The sequence below is a fragment of the Branchiostoma belcheri genome, unplaced genomic scaffold (genome assembly GCF_001625305.1).
Source record: "Branchiostoma belcheri isolate BF01 breed outbred unplaced genomic scaffold, Haploidv18h27 scaffold42, whole genome shotgun sequence".
NCBI classification, from domain to species: domain Eukaryota; kingdom Metazoa; phylum Chordata; class Leptocardii; order Amphioxiformes; family Branchiostomatidae; genus Branchiostoma; species Branchiostoma belcheri.
The window spans coordinates 20,847-36,940 of NW_017804043.1; the positions used below are offsets into that span (position 1 = coordinate 20,847).

At 40.1% G+C, this 16,094-nt stretch overlaps 1 protein-coding gene across 2 annotated transcripts in view; it reads left to right on the plus strand.

Moving 5' to 3' along the window:
* The window catches only part of LOC109478107 (succinate--hydroxymethylglutarate CoA-transferase-like), a 51,387-nt gene that overhangs the window by 11,115 nt on the left and 24,178 nt on the right, over positions 1-16,094 (plus strand). The window lies entirely within an intron of this gene.

Genomic DNA, 16,094 nt, shown 5'->3' on the forward strand with positions numbered 1-16,094 from the left:
TCTCCGCAATTTGCGGAGAGGATGTAGGACTCGGGAGCTATAATAGGTTTGGTAACCAGGCTAGTGGATGGCTGCTTTATCTTGCTTTCGTTTGCAGCTCTTGATAATACCTCACGGTCGTACATGTATATATGCGAAATTTTGTCCCCTGGTACGTTAGTGTGATGGACGTTTTGTCTTGATAGCTTGGTTCATTTGAGTACAGGGTTCCAGTATAATCGCATTCTGTCAAACACGCATGTGTGTGTACGTGTCCATTCGGGAAAAATATTACCCTTAGAAATTCAGAAGCATCTTTGGTAGCGGAGAGGAGAAAATGGATATGCTTCTCTCTTCATATACATATACGGGATGCTATTGTACAGTCCATACACAGTCTAGTAATCAACATTATTTGGGTCTAAAAGCAATATGGAATATGTTTCTATTACCAGCCAATGTTATTCATTCGTCCCCACAAGTACTGTTGAAAAAGTGATAGTCTTCGTGTAGATTGAGAAATAGGACATTGACTTCTGAGTGTCCTTGCTACGTTTAGAATTTGTCTTCACTTATTTGCATATCAATCAATAGTTCGTACTTATAAACCTGCTTTTCTGACAACCCTCCAGTGTCACTGACTAAAGGTAGTTGGTGCCATCTGAAACGTTTGTCCGTTTCCAAAATCATATCCAGTCGCTTGAATGAGTAGCTGTTTCTGGCGTTTTTTGCTACGTTGTCTTTTTGTCCAATGAAGTAGAATTCGCATTCTTTCCACGTGTACTTCCCACCAGGGTTTCTACCCAACATTGCGACATGAGGTCTTCACACCCTTTATCCGGACAGTCCCATTGTCGTGGATAGTACCTCCCAAGTTGTATACAAGCTGTGTATAATGCGTATTCTTTGGAAAAGCTGGGAGTGAGCTATGCCAAACTTCGAGTAGGCTTGCGCACGTAGTCCCATGACAACTTACTTCTTTATGAAACGAGTTTAAACTGCCAACACAAGAAATACAAGTCTAATCTTTGTCGAGGAATGAGCAACCCTTGCTTCTTTGGCGTTGTAATCCATGTACATCATTAATATACAATACGTACTAGGAATTTAGGTCAGGGGCAAGCAATAAACAATGAAATCAGTGTCATTGATGATGTTTAAAAACAGCAGACCGGGATTGATAATCGGTTACGTTTTCTGCGTGATCAACTGAACGTAATATATAGGTTAGAAGAAGTTGAAAATAATGGCTAGAATACATGCCTCGTACAATGCCTAAGCAAAGATTTGATTTTTCAAGGCCACAATTAGCATTCATTGTAAACTTTCATGTATACTTGTACCTTAAATAGTGATACTGCAGTTCGAAAGAGAACACTGTCTCATTGTCCTAACTCTAGAAAATACATGTACGGCCTGGGGTGTGTATACAATTGTATCCGCTAGTGAATGGGCTGTACGTAGCAGTACTAGTACACATCTATTCTTCCAAAGTTTTTCGTGTTAAGATTTGCTTTGGAGGTTCTATTCTGCGTGTTGTTTATTTGCATGAGAGACTATTATCATAAGCTTCTTGGTCGTGGTCCAGTATGTGCATAGAAGCCTTGTGTTGTAAGGCAACCAAGGCCAATGTAGTTCTGAGAGGCATTGTCGCACTTATAGGCCTGATAATCATGTGATGTGGGGTGAAGTACACAGTGTGTCTCTTGTAGTGAGAACTTGTTTCCCTCTACCAGGCTTCGGGAGGCTGATGAAAAGAGTAGAAATTGTCCACATAAAGAGATAACATGCCAGGAGAGTTAGCCCGCTAGAGAGTACATTTTGCCGCATCCGTGGGTCGCAAAATGTACCCTCTCTGGCTGGCTAACTCCCCTGGCACACTATTCCCTTTATTTCGGCCAATTTCTACTATTTTTTCAGCGATCCTTGGTGCCTTGTAGAGGCTTAGAACTTGTACATCATTTTCCTTATCAGTTGCAAAACAATGTCAGAAGGAGCCTTCCTACGCAAGTGACTGCCTATTCACAGATTGCACAAGTATATTAACAGGTTGCTAGCGCATCATGCTTTAGACTCTTCAGCGTACATTTCGTGAATACTGTCTGAACGTTTAATTTCCATGATCTTCGACATGTAAGTTTCTAATACCTGTATGACATCACTGCTGTCCTTTCCTTCAGTTAGTTCTCTTTTCACTTCGTTAATTAAGAGACTGTCTTCCCGTTTATTCACTGTCCAGACAAACACACCATCCGGTTTGTCGTACAATGTCATTGTGGGCAACTTCGTGTTCCATTAGATGCACTTGCAAAGTACATTTGTAAGTGGTGGTAAGAGTTAAGTAGTAGATGACATAACCCCGAAGTTGTCGCTTGTGTCCACTGTGCTGCAGAAAAGAAGTGTCATAATGGAGTTGAAAGGGTCTTCTCTTCTGTACGATCTAAAAAAAAAAACAACTTCGTGTCCAATTAAATGTACTTGCAAAGTAAACCTACGAGTTGTTTGTAATACTGATTGAATTACTAGGTGACATCACACCCAAGTGTTAGAATGGGGTTGAAAAGGTATTCTCTTCTGTACAGTTTCGGAGAGAATTCCGTTTCCTGTGTATTCATAGATGTACAAAACACACAAGTAGATTAGTCAAACACCGTTATCCTAAGTACTACTGTAACCAATTAGGTACACTTGTAATTATGGATCAAAGTTTAATTTACTGATGAGATAAACTGTAATTTCGTGTCCTCAGCTACAAAGACTCAGAATCCTTATTGAATAACCTTTTCCTGCCAATTGATAAAGTCAGGTTAATAGATAAATAGATTAGTATACACCGTCATTTTAGGTATTAAAGCGCATTCAAGTACACCCATTAAAGTGATATTAACGGTTTAAGTCCAAGATAACTAGGTCCAGAACCTATTATTTACTCCAGACGTTACAATGAAAAGCTGTCCAAGTTGATTTTACTTCCCCTTCCACGCCATCGAGTTTGGGTCATTTTCTTGGTACCGAAGTGACCAATTAAATGCGTTGGTAATTGACCATCGGATGGCATTAACGCGAACATCCGAGTTCAACAAAGAAACAGTGTCAGAAAGGACCTGAGCTTTTCTTCACGAGTTCGTGTTTTCCTTTTCCTGCCTTTTCACAGATCAAACATTCATACTGAATGTGACTCACACACCGTCTCCCAAGTACATTTGTGGAAAATTATATGCTCTTGTTAGTGTAATTATAGTTATTAGCGGCATCAAACCTGTTGTGTAATGTCTTATGTGTGGGTCACGACACCGGCTATAGCTGCCTGTGACCCACCTGTGTTAGAAAAAGCAATTATTTAGAAAAGGCAATCCTAGACAAGGTTCTGTAAAAAGACATTTGTACTGGCCTGGTTCTGGCTGAACATGCCGGCAATAGATAGATAGTCCCACGTGTATTGTCTTGTTGCAATTGTAATAAAGTAAATCAAAACCTAACTTATCGTCCACATACATTGTAGGAACCGCCTAGTTCTCTTCAAAACTGGCCATTTCCAAAATCCTGATCCTGTCTTACTACGATGCTAAACAGAGGGATCAAATTTTCAACGACCATTGTGGCCTTCATCAGGATACGTAATGACCAATCACATCCGAACGTAAATCCACGAGGTTATACCTTTTGTGTTGGAACAAAGTTCAGCATCGTACTATGATTACATGTACTACCAACACAAATAAATATCCATGATAATCCTATCTTATCATAGACGAAGCAAGCACAATTATAGGTTAGTCATTCATCGTCATTTTGGGTACTTGATTGCATGTATCTGTTGTATCAAAGGCTTTAACATGTCATGCCAATGTGAATAAAGCTGAATCTGAATCTTTACGTACTACGAAAAACAGGCAGGTGTCAGAAAAGATACAACTACATTGTTATGGATTCAATCCTTGGTTGACCGTACGGCCACTTTCGCTCACTGTAAATACTAGTATATGTTAAGGAACTGTTTTGATCGGAATTAACAGGTTTTAGCTCTTACGCAGCCTCCCAAATTTTCTCCCTTATACAGTTAATGTTTAAAGTTAGAACGTTTGGTCCAGCACAAAAAGCTCTCTCACCAAGAGCTTTCGACTAGTTACTCTGGTCTTTCTCAGTAGACTGACCCAGTGTTGGACCAAAAGTTTTAACTTTAAACATGTAACTACCAACAGAGATGAGCTTTCATGATAATGTATGGTTTAGTTGTCGCCTAACCACATATACGATCATGATATTAAGGGTTTGGTGTCACTACGCTACATCATACACTTCACCTGAGGTAAAGAAAAGAAAACAGTATCACAGAAATTGACAAAGACACCCTTTTTTCTTACAACTGGACTACTGTCATTATCACATGTGCCTACGTGCACCTAACCACATATACGATTATATTAAGGGTTTGGTGTCACCAGGCCACATCACACACATCAGATGCGACGAAGAAAAGAAAACAGTATCAGAGTTGAGACACCTATTTTTTTCTTACAACTCGACTACTGTCATTGTCACATGTGCGTACGTGACCAATTAAATGATGCACACGTCGCTTCATTTATCTTTGAAGATAAAGGTTGAATTCCTGGGTGGCATCAACTAGATTTTTTCTTGATTCAAGAAAAGTACATGGTCTACTGTATCTGTATATCCGGTATAACCGCCTTTCGGCGTAACACACCAGCTTTAGCATGTAGTTGTACTACTACAACTAAGAACTACATGTAACTACAGCTAAATTTAAACCAAGTTGAAGGTTGAATTCCTGATTGACATTAACTAGATTCTTTATTGACTCAACAAAAGTACATGGTCTTTCATACGGTCTACTACAACTGAGAACTAACTACATCAAAATACGTCTATTTGGGCTACAATTTGTTCCAGTTATTAGTCGGTGTCAATGCTTTTTAGTACGGATGATAGCCTCCGTAGCAGGCTTATAGAACTGGGGGTTTGGTGGTCTTAGGCTGTTTTCTGATTAGCCTCCGTAGCAGGCTTATAGAACTGGGGGTTTGGTGGTCTTCGGCTGTTTTCTGATTAGCCTCCGTAGCAGGCTTATAGAACTGGGGGTTTGGTGGTCTTCGGCTGTTTTCTGATTAGCCCAGTTCTAAAAAACGGGGGTAGTTCAACCAGGCCGGCTATGTTGTCTATATGCAATCAGAAAACAGCCCATAAAAGATCCCAAAGACCATGAAGACCCACAAACCCCCAGTTTTTGGCTTGCTATGGAGTCTAGTGGATGTGATGTGTACCAAATGTATAAGTAATTACACGTATCTTTGGGAAGCTAATGTGGAGTTGCATTTTTCATCGATGACATCTACTCGAACACGTCACTCGTATTTTGACGAGAATGTCGACCTGAAATGACTCGAAGTACAGTCGTGACTGGATAAGTGAACCTGTGATCATACGTGTGTGTGATGTTTAAAGTTTAACCCTCTAAAGAAATAAACCCAAACTTACCGTCCGTGTCCGCAATAACAAAGAGACAGTGCCAGAATCGGATTTGATCTATTTTCGTCCATAATCCCCAACTAGTCTGCCAAAAATGTACAAATATTTTAAACACGCCACGAATAACGTCAAAGGAACAAAAGCTATTTCTTTGCTGAAGTAGACCAACACAACCTTCAAAGCTATAACACTATACACACAAATAATGTAGTAAAAGGCTGTATTAACAAGATACCCTTAGCATCCGCCAGATTTTCCTTTTTAAAGACATAATACTGTAAGACTTTTGAAGAGAGAGACAACATTTCTGGTGGTGGTTTAGTGTCCAATTACTTAGCAACTGCATGTAGCTTACTTAATTTTTTATATTCATCTACAAGTAGAATATACTGCCTCTGTGTGGTTACAACTGTAGTTAGTTTCCAGTTTACGGACAACCCCAGAAGAACAAGGCTCAATGCATTTTAATGTATTGACCAACACATGCTTCACCTGGATGTGGTAGGTTGAGCGAAGGTTGCCTTTTGTGACCTTTGCGGTATTTTCTATCTGTGATTGTCGCCAACCGGCACATTGTGAGATAATCTTTGCCTCTGGGGACAGGCCTCGATCTTTTGTGAAGAAATGAGCGCCTTACGTCAGTAAAAACTTGTGTACCTTTGCCATGATAAGGACAGCTTACCACTTCATACATATGTGTACGTCCGTACATGTATGTACGCACGTATCCGTGATACAGAGCTTGGGCTTTACTTAACGTACTGAAAGCTTAAAGCAAATCTTTTGGAATATAATACAAGGAGAAGACCACCAGCAATACAGATACACCTTATATTAGGAGATTGTCCTTTACGTAAGATCGTAAAATTTTGACTCACGCTTCAACTAGGTCTTTATGAATCCACATTTTTTTCAAACGTCTTGTAAAATACCTTTCTTTTTCATTGTAAAAGTGGCAGGCAGCGAGAATTTAAGTTGAGTTTGCAGTCACTTTGTCTGTGCCCTTTCATTTGAATTCATTACTGTTTTTCTGAATAAATATTTTAATTTTGGATAATCGCCATAGTGCTAATTGCTTTTATCCACAGATTGTTTCAAACAATTTTCTAGCATTTTGTTTATTTGGATGAAGAACAGTTATGAAACGGTTTTATATTACACATGTCATCAGTTATAATAGACTCTTTTAAGAATTGGAAATGTTTCAAGAAGTGGACATCTTGAAACATGTGGCTCCCTTATATCCCATTGCATATTTTGCTTATATCTTACTATTTTTAGTGCATTGGCTTCGACGATGATGTTTTGTCTCTGTTCCTATTCTCGGAGAAATGTTTTGGACGTGCATATGCCACTTTATACACATGAACCCGGTGTGAACTCTGTTTCGTAACTTTGCTTTGGCTTCTGAAATTTCGATTTACATTATCTGTGTAAATATATTCTGGCAAGATGACTCTTGCACCTTGCCGCACCACTCGATATCAAAATACCCCAGTGCCATCTCTGTTATGACTGCTTAATAAGAACAAATGGCATGTAAATTAACGGCTAAACTAACAACAATCCTATGTTAACTCATTGTTTTATTTTATTTCATTCTAACACTTTGCAATATTTTAGGTTAACTGATAAAGTATGGAAGTCAGTTGTGTGTTATTTAATGTATTTAAGTGAAACGTATTTCAACCAGACGGCTGCAATGTTTTACAGAAATAAACCATTCATTCATTCTCTAATCTTATTCCACAAGGAATATGAGTCGGTAGTGGTAAAACTTGATGATAATCTTTTTATTTATACATTACTTACGATGATAATGGTATATTTTAAGTGTACACGATAAGCGTTTTTTAGTGTTTAGGTGTGCGGTGGTTGTTTCTGAGTGTACTCTTTGGTAATGCACCAAAAGACATACAGACTATACAACTCCCAGTGCAGGTGCACCGTGTGTTATGTCTGGTTCTTCAAAAGTTGTCATCGTTTCCAGAATCTTTCCCAGCCTTTCAGATGTGGTGTTTGATAGAACGCCAAGGTTGCACACGTGTGTGTGTGTGTGTTGCCGGGTTCTTCGTGACCATTCTAGTCTCAGAGTGCACGAATGAATGAGTGAATGAACTTTATTGCTCGACAATCGCACATGGTACAATGTGTGGCAGTAAGATAACAGTGCTACAAATCTAACCTTAAATGTATTTTAAGGTTAGACATCCAGGTAATGAGATACGCCAAAAACAGTTACTAAAGCAACACGATAGGATTTTGGAAACGATACTTATAAAACCTGCTTTTCTGACAGCTCCCCAGTGCCACTGACGAAAGGTAGTGGATGCTATCTGAAACGTTTGACCGTTTCCAAAATCATATCCAGTTGCTCGAGTAACTTTTTAGCGTATGTCTAGTGTGAGTGAGTGTGTTGCTGGCTTCTTCGCAGCCATTCTAATATTGAAGCTATCTTGGTCTGTATTCCGTATCACACAACCACATTAACCTGAGAGATTATGTACCCTGGTACGGCATTGACCATAAAACAAACGGTACTTATAAAACCTGCTTTTCTGACAACTCTCCAGTGTCACTGACGAAAGGTAGTGGATGCTACCTGAAACGTCTGACGTTTCCAAAATCATATCCAGTTGCTTGAGTAACTTTTTTCGGCGTATGCCACGTATTCTCGCCAATGTATGACCGGTAGTCCCTTGCAGAACAGGTGCATGTTCACCGGCCGTTCGTCCCAGTTTCACCGGTATGTTTTAGAACCATAAAGTTTGTTTTAGTTATATACAACGTCTGCAACTCTAGCCAGGCGATACTACTGTTGCGCAGCTTCTGGTTTTGTTCCAGTCCAACTCAAAGCTGAATAGTCTGACATATGAAATATTACATCCGCAGCCACACACGTTTATGTTTACTGTCTCTTTTCAAGCTACTTGGGTTATAAAAATAGACGATTGTTAACATAAGAATCTGGTTAGTAAACGTTGTGGGGCCACGTGCGTGACCATTGTCCGCGATTCCGATATAAAATAACCCCCCTTCCTGTGTGGCTATACACCAACGGTTGAAAGACACTGGGACTTGTCTTTGGTTCCGATGAAAGACATGGTTGCTAAAGTTTCTTCCCTCTTTGTACCTCGGCAAAATTACTGTTTTTCTATTTTAGAAGCCCCACGCGCCGCTTCCGATTGGATTGTGTTTGGACATGGCGTTTCTTTGTGGAGCGTCGCGCGGTGTGGGTAAGATTATCGCTGGCGCTCTATTCAGCCTGTGTGGTATCGTACTGCAGGTACACCCGGGGAGGGTGGATCTGATTTTACTACATGAAAGTTTTATGAATGAACGCGCTGAAGGGCTTTTAGTGGCAACAATGGAGTCATTATGAGTATGAACTAGCTCTATTAGAGAGTCACTCACGGGCAGGGCAAAGTACTCTCCAAGCAGAGGTTTGGGGTTTGGGTTATTTTTGGCGTCTTTTTAGGCTTTTTTTATCGGGGTTTCTTTTTTGTACTAGAATTTTTTTCTACCTCAACCCTGGGATTAAAAAACAATTCCAGTGCAAGAAAGAAAGCCCGATGAAAAACCTAAAAACACGCAAAAAGGCAAAACCCAAACCTCTGCTTGGAGACTAAGGGCAAAGGGCTTTCGTGAAAACTGTTATGTGTTAAGTTGTATGTAGATAATGTCTCAATTTTGATATAGTGTATTTTTATGGTGTATGTTTAACCTTAGGAAGACTAGCTACATACTTGATTTTGTACTTGTATGTTTGCTAATGGAAGATAAAGCACCTAAAGCACCTAAAACGGCATTAGGAGGAATTTAGAACCTACGAGCCAGAATTATATTCGTAGTTATTGCATTTTGAAAATAGATCCTTTATTGACTCGACAAATGAACAAGGACTTTGGTGTGGTCTACTACAACCTACGATCAAACAAAACTAAATATGTGTATGCCTTAAGTCATCTTACGTACAGTATATATATCAGCGGCAACTTTAGAAGTTTAGCTATTTGCTAACGTGCAGTCTCTAAGATTTAAACACTCTTTAATGTATTTCCCTATTTGTATAAGAAGCCATTGCCTTTTACATGTACAGTATTCATTGCAAAGTTATAATCTTGTACGTTCATGATGCAACGTCTGACGCCAATGTTTGTTGTAAACTTCGTCTTATACCAAGAATTGTTTACAGAGCACACGGTATATTTATATGTGGTGCTCGTTGTAGCATTTATAATGTACCAGCCTACGGTACAAAACAAGTTTATCGTCAGCGACATTGCATTTTTGTATCAGTATGCTATGACATGACTAGCCTCTACCAGGCTTCAGGAGGCGGCTGGAAAGAGTAGAAATCGGCTAGATAGAGAGCTAACACGCCAGGGAACGGTTGGTCCGATAGAGAGTACAGTTTGCCGCACCCAAACATTTCTCTCTACCCGACCAACTCCCCTGTCATGTTATCTCTCTATTTGGCCGATTTCTACTCTTTCCAGCCGCCTCCCGAAGCCTGGTAGAGGCTACGGCATGGCGATATTCCGTCAGTCAGCCCGCTTTCTCAGTAGCCCCGTACGCGAGTTCAAACTACCCACCGCCGCGAGTGTTGTTATTCTAGGTGTATTGTCAACAAGCGTTCTGCTACATTTTTCTTCCCATGTCGCCCATTCAGTGAGATGTAGGTCATTCTTATGCCCCGAGGTAGTGTTTCACCTGGTTAGCCGTGGTATAGAAAGTGGCGGGCCTCCATTCTTAGCGGCTGTCAGTGGTGGAATGCGGCTGTGACTAACTACGCCATGTTCAATTGGGCGTCGCGAATCCCGTCTGGGTCCTGTTAGGATCTATGTCTGATCTTCTTATTGTGTTGAAATGGGGTTTTCTGTCCTCTTTGCGTCAGTAACTTGTGTTGTATCACCTACCACAGTTGTAGAATGGCATGTCGTTTCATCGGTTTATAAATGGCAGTGGATATTCATTTACTCATTTAGGATTTATGTCTGATCTTCTTATTGTGTTGTAGCGGGGTTTTCTGTCCTCTTTGCGTCAGTAACTTGTTGTATATACCTACCACAGTTGTAGAGTCGCAGGGGTCTCCCCAGAAATTCTTGGGTGCTCCTAATCGGGTGATGAAAAATCACCAAATTTTCTAGAATTTATGTCTGATCTCCTCATTGTATTGTGGGTGGGGGGGGCTCGTCACTGAATGACATCCAGTAGATTTCTAGCGGGGACCAATCAGAGGGCTGCTGAATAATTTGAATAATTTATCAAGGCCCACGGACGCGGTTCTTTCACTTGTAAAGTAGCCAATTACCACCGAGCCGGTGGCACACGATGGGAGAAAACATGTATTTCACACCCATTGTACGTCGACATAAAGCGCTTATACATTACAAACAGAATTTTCGTAGGACTGCCATTACTTTAGTTTGCAGCATGTGTATTGAGAACGAGTATCTTCATAATTCTGCTGGCTGTTTGTAGAAGAACGGCACAATAAAACAGTTTTCAATACCAACACGACTTAGCAGATAACACGTAATGAAGCCCACTTTTTACGCAGATTGTAGCACTACATAATGTTACTCAAACTAACAGTAGATGTTTTAAGGATTTCACAGAAATGACAATGATAACAGTAATGTATTCGTCTTTGGTCGGGTATGGCAAGTTATAGTACGTACATGTATCGGTTCAATCTTTAACGGGTAAGTTGACAGCAACAAGCAAGATGCATAGGTTCTTTACTTTTGTAGCTCACTTGCGTCTAGATTTGGGACGAACCCATATTACTTTTTCGCCACAGTTTTTCATGTAGTGGTTACTTCGACAGCCTTTCCGCTGACTCAAACATACTAGTTTGAGGTTCCACAGTTCTTACAACGTTAGCGCTTGAAGTGGTGTTTTTCAACTTTGTTGGTCTGGTGATGTTGTCTTTGTTGGCTTGTTGTCTGTCATTTCCCTCCATTTTTATGTTTGGCGGCCCGTCTTCGATGGGTTGGGTTTGCTTCACAAATCTCGGCTTCGCTATTAAAGATCCGTCCCTTCCCGTACGTAGTGGTCGCTCCATTAGCGCTAGTGCAGCCACATTTGAATGTGTAAAACTTAATGTCTACAGTCCCGTTTTGATTCGTTCATCAAAGTAGATTTTACTAAGGTATGACTTTACTAACTGATTGTGGAAGTACTAGTGCTTAGTACTGATGTAAACAAGAAACAATTACGCGCTCTGGTTGAGTTCATGGCATTTACATGAAACAAGGTGCTAATAGCCGCTAGTCGGTGACGCGTCAGCAGCCCTATGATTGGTCCCCGCTAGAAATCTACTGGATGTCATATAGTGTACGACGGGGGGGGGGGTTCTGTCCTCTTTGCGTCAGTAACTTGTGTTTCTAGAATGCCATGTCGTATCATAAGTGCAACATAACAGTAGATTTAAATAGAGTGGTGAGGAATTTCGGATCTAGGATTTATGCCTGGTCTTCTCATTGTATTGTAGCGGGGTTTTCTGCCTGCTTTATGTCAGTAACTTGTTGTGTTATATATACCACCTACCTACCACAGCTGTAGAATCTCGTGTCGTATCATCGGTTTATAAGTGCAACATAACAGTAGATATCCAAAGAGTAGTGAGGCATTTACCGATCTAGGATTTCTGTCTAATGCTATCATTGTATTGTAGCGTGGTTTTCTGTCCCCTTTATTTGCGTCAGTAACTTGCTGTGTTATATATACCACCTACCTACCACAGTTGTAGAATCACATGTCGTATCATCAGGTTATAAGTGTAACATAAAAGTAGAACATAAAAGTAGATATTTAGGGAGTAGTAAGACATCTACTGATCTAGGATTTATATAGAATTAGTGTGACCCGTAAAATATGTATAAAAGTTCTCCTTCAAATCTTTCAATGTGCGTTCTTATTCTATACATTGCAGGCTGAACGTACTATGATGTGATGGTATGCAAACCTTCTGCTGTATCTGGTAGTAGGGTTACACTAGTAAACTCGTCCTTTTTGTCTTCACCTATTTGAATGTCAATCAATAGTTCGTGCTTATAAACCTGCATTTCTCCTACAGTCTCTTAGTGTCACTGACGAAAGGTAGTGAATGCTACCTGAAACGTCTGACCGTTTCCAAAATTATATCCAGTTGCTCGAGTAACATTTTTTGTCGTAGTGTAATGTTAACGTTGTGAGTGTCACACCTTAGTGAACACCTGTAACACTAATAGGAGCAGCAAACACTTCAACTTGCCACGCCATGACAATGTCTACTCGAACTGTCATGCTGCCAAATATAACATGTAAACATGAGGGTACAGCTCTCGGGTCTAACACAAAGGAAAATGTAGGCCACTGAATCATCTTTAGCAGTGTCCTCAATAGGCCTAGGGCAGCTTCTTGGAATTTTTTGTGGGTTAAAAATAGTCTGTCTGGCGTTTGTGTGTACCAAAAATAGATGTTGAAATGGGACAGTTTTGGGGTAAATGTCCATGTGTTTTCCAGTCTGGTGGCTACTGGTCACGCCGATCGGAAGATTGCGTTACGAAAAAAGTCCAAACAACACATGTCGTCTTAAACTAGCTTCTACCATGGCCAGGCTTCGGGAGGCGGTAAACTACTCTGTAGCGGACCAACTCTCCCGGCATGTTAACTGAAAAGCGAGGAGAAGTTGAATTTATATAACGATAGTTAGTTTCTTTTGTATCTGTTAACTGTATCCATTCATCTTGTGTTGTTGTGACCTGTACTTAGCCAAGTGTGGCAAAAATGTGCATAAAGGTCGCCATTAAGTTTCATTCGTTATCTCTCTCTATTTGGCCAATTTCTACTCTTTCCACCCGCCTCCCGAAGTCTGGTATAGGCTTAGCCTGATTACCAAACCTATTATAGCTCCCGAGTCCTACATCTTCTATTTGCGGAGAGGATGTAGGACTCGGGAGCTATAATATCTGTCTGCATCGGTATCTGTATAGCCGGTATAACCGCCTTTCGGCGTAACACACCAGCTTCTGTATCTGTATAGCCGGTATAACCGCCTTTCGGCGTAACACACCAGCTTCTGTATCTGTATAGCCGGTATAACCGCCTTTCGGCGTAACACACCAGCTTCTGTATCTGTATAGCCGGTATAACCGCCTTTCGGCGTAACACACCAGCTTCGCAGGCACACGGCGCGGCGGCAGCTGGCTATATTACACCGATCGACTTGTTACACCTAACCCTTGAACTTCTAGCTCTAGACATTGTTTAAAGCTATCTATTGACAATGCCCCTACTGTACTATGTTTGGTTGTATGTCACACCTTAGTGAACAATATGTTTGGTAACCAGGCTAGTAGAGGCTAACCTGAGTAACCTCTAACCGTCTCCACCTGTCCGAGGTACCGCCTCGGGTCTTCCACTAAATCCTGATGTAAGAATAGCTTCAAAGGAGTTAAAAACTGACTCTGTTACGGTAGATAAGACGGTTTTAACATAGCAGAAATCTTGGTGTCACTGTTCCGTGTATATACGAGCTACAAATGTGTTACAGTGCTGACTCTGCTCTTTGTCTCGAAGTGTGGCTTCTACTTAGTGTATGCCTCATCCTTATAAACCTGCATTTCTCCTCTGGTCGCTTGGTATTACTGACCAAAGGTAGTGGATGCTACCTGAAACGTCTGACAAACGTCTGCCAAAATCATATCCAGTTGCTTGAGTAACTGCTTTTTGGCGTATGCCTCATTGCCTTTTACTCTGTATGACGGTGCAGGGATATGGTACCACTGTACATGTGTCATGAATATACGAGCTACAAATGTGTTACAGGGCTGACTTTGCTCTTTGTTTCTGTCTCGAGGAGTAGCGTCGCCTTTTTACTCTGTATGATAGTATGTGTGTGCAGAAATATGTTGTCACTGTTCCGTGTATATACGAGATACAAATGTGTTACAGGGCTGACTTGACTTGTGTGCATGATACAAATACAAAATACATTTGCGGTTGCAGCTGTGACAATGTAGTAGTTGATATATATATGAAGTTTTTTGATAGATCTATATACACAGTGCAAAGTATTCAGCATCATCGAATTCACTTTATTAGAAGCATTCAAACGGTCAAGCACCACAAACTCTTGCTCTTCATACAAAAATTTCCTTTAGCAGCCACTTTGTAGTTCTCACATTCATGGAACTAGGGTAGATATCGTACTCTGTACAGCAATATACGTCTAACATTATGAATCAACTAAAATACTTTGTTGTCTATACCAACATAGCAGTGGCGTTTACTACATAATCTTACTTATTACAATTTTTACGGAGTGCAAGACTAAAGTTGTACCGTGGTTTCCTATAACAAACGTTCTGTTCCCAACTTAGGATGTAGTTTGTATTTCTAACGTTTTACTACAGTTCTATGAGTGAATTAACATACGTGACAAATCATAGTCTTCTTTCTATTACTGTTTTCCGGTCGTAATATCTGATCAAAGAGTAGTAGGCTACGAGTCATAGAAATTATAGACTACGTGTGTTTACAATTGTGTAGATCACAAACCGCATATCCCAACATATAAAAGGAATGAACTATTAACTTATATGTGCAACGTTACTGAATTGGCAGCTTTTAAGTAAGCAACAAATATCATGTTATATTCATATCCAGGCAACTTACACGATGTAATTACATTGTTCGGTAGGGCAAGGGATAACGATAAACTGGCAATGTAACAAACTATAAGATTGCAACTAAAAAAACAAATAGCTATGACCACTCTTAGTTTATACCTTTATCCAACACCAAAAATACGACCGAAAATTTTAGTAAACCTATTTCCTTTTTGGAGTTGGATAAAGGTAAATGCTTACATTAATGTAGTTTACGTACTAACACATATGAGCTTATATTCTAAGTTGCTGCACTTTCTCATTGTTAGGAAATGCTATCTGAAATGTATCTGAGTGCCACTCAAAAGTTAGGGAGTATAGACTGACAATTTAGGAAGCTAGACAGAAAACTGTTCAGAAACCATTGTCATTATTTCTATTATACATCTTAGGTGGTAACAGTCAATGCAGCAAATAAATGCACATTCACTTACTTGTAGACTAACCCAGTACATTGTTAGGAAATGCCATTTGAAGTGTAGCTGAGTGCCACTCAAAAGTTAGGGAGTATAGACTGAAAATTTAGGAATCTAGACTGAAAACTGTTCAGAAACCATTGTCATTATTTCTATTACACATCTTAGGTGGTAACAGTCAATGCAGCAAATAAAAATGCACATACACCTACATTTGTAGACTAACCCAGTACATTGTTAGGAAACGTAATCTGAAATGTAGCTGAGTGCCAGTCAAAAGTTAGGGAGTATAGACTGAAAATTTAGGAAGCTAGAAACCATTGTCATTATTTCTATTATAGGTGTACATCTTAGGTGGTAACAGTCAATGCAGCAAATAAAAATGCACATACACCTACATTTGTAGACTAACCCAGGGCATTGTTAGGAAAGAAATGTTATCTGAAATGTAGCTGAGTGACACTCCGTGGTTGGATGGATGTATTGAGTGTAAAGTGCCGTCCCTGTTTGCGTCGGGGGCCTTATCAGTGTTTAATGGACGTTGTCTGTTGGT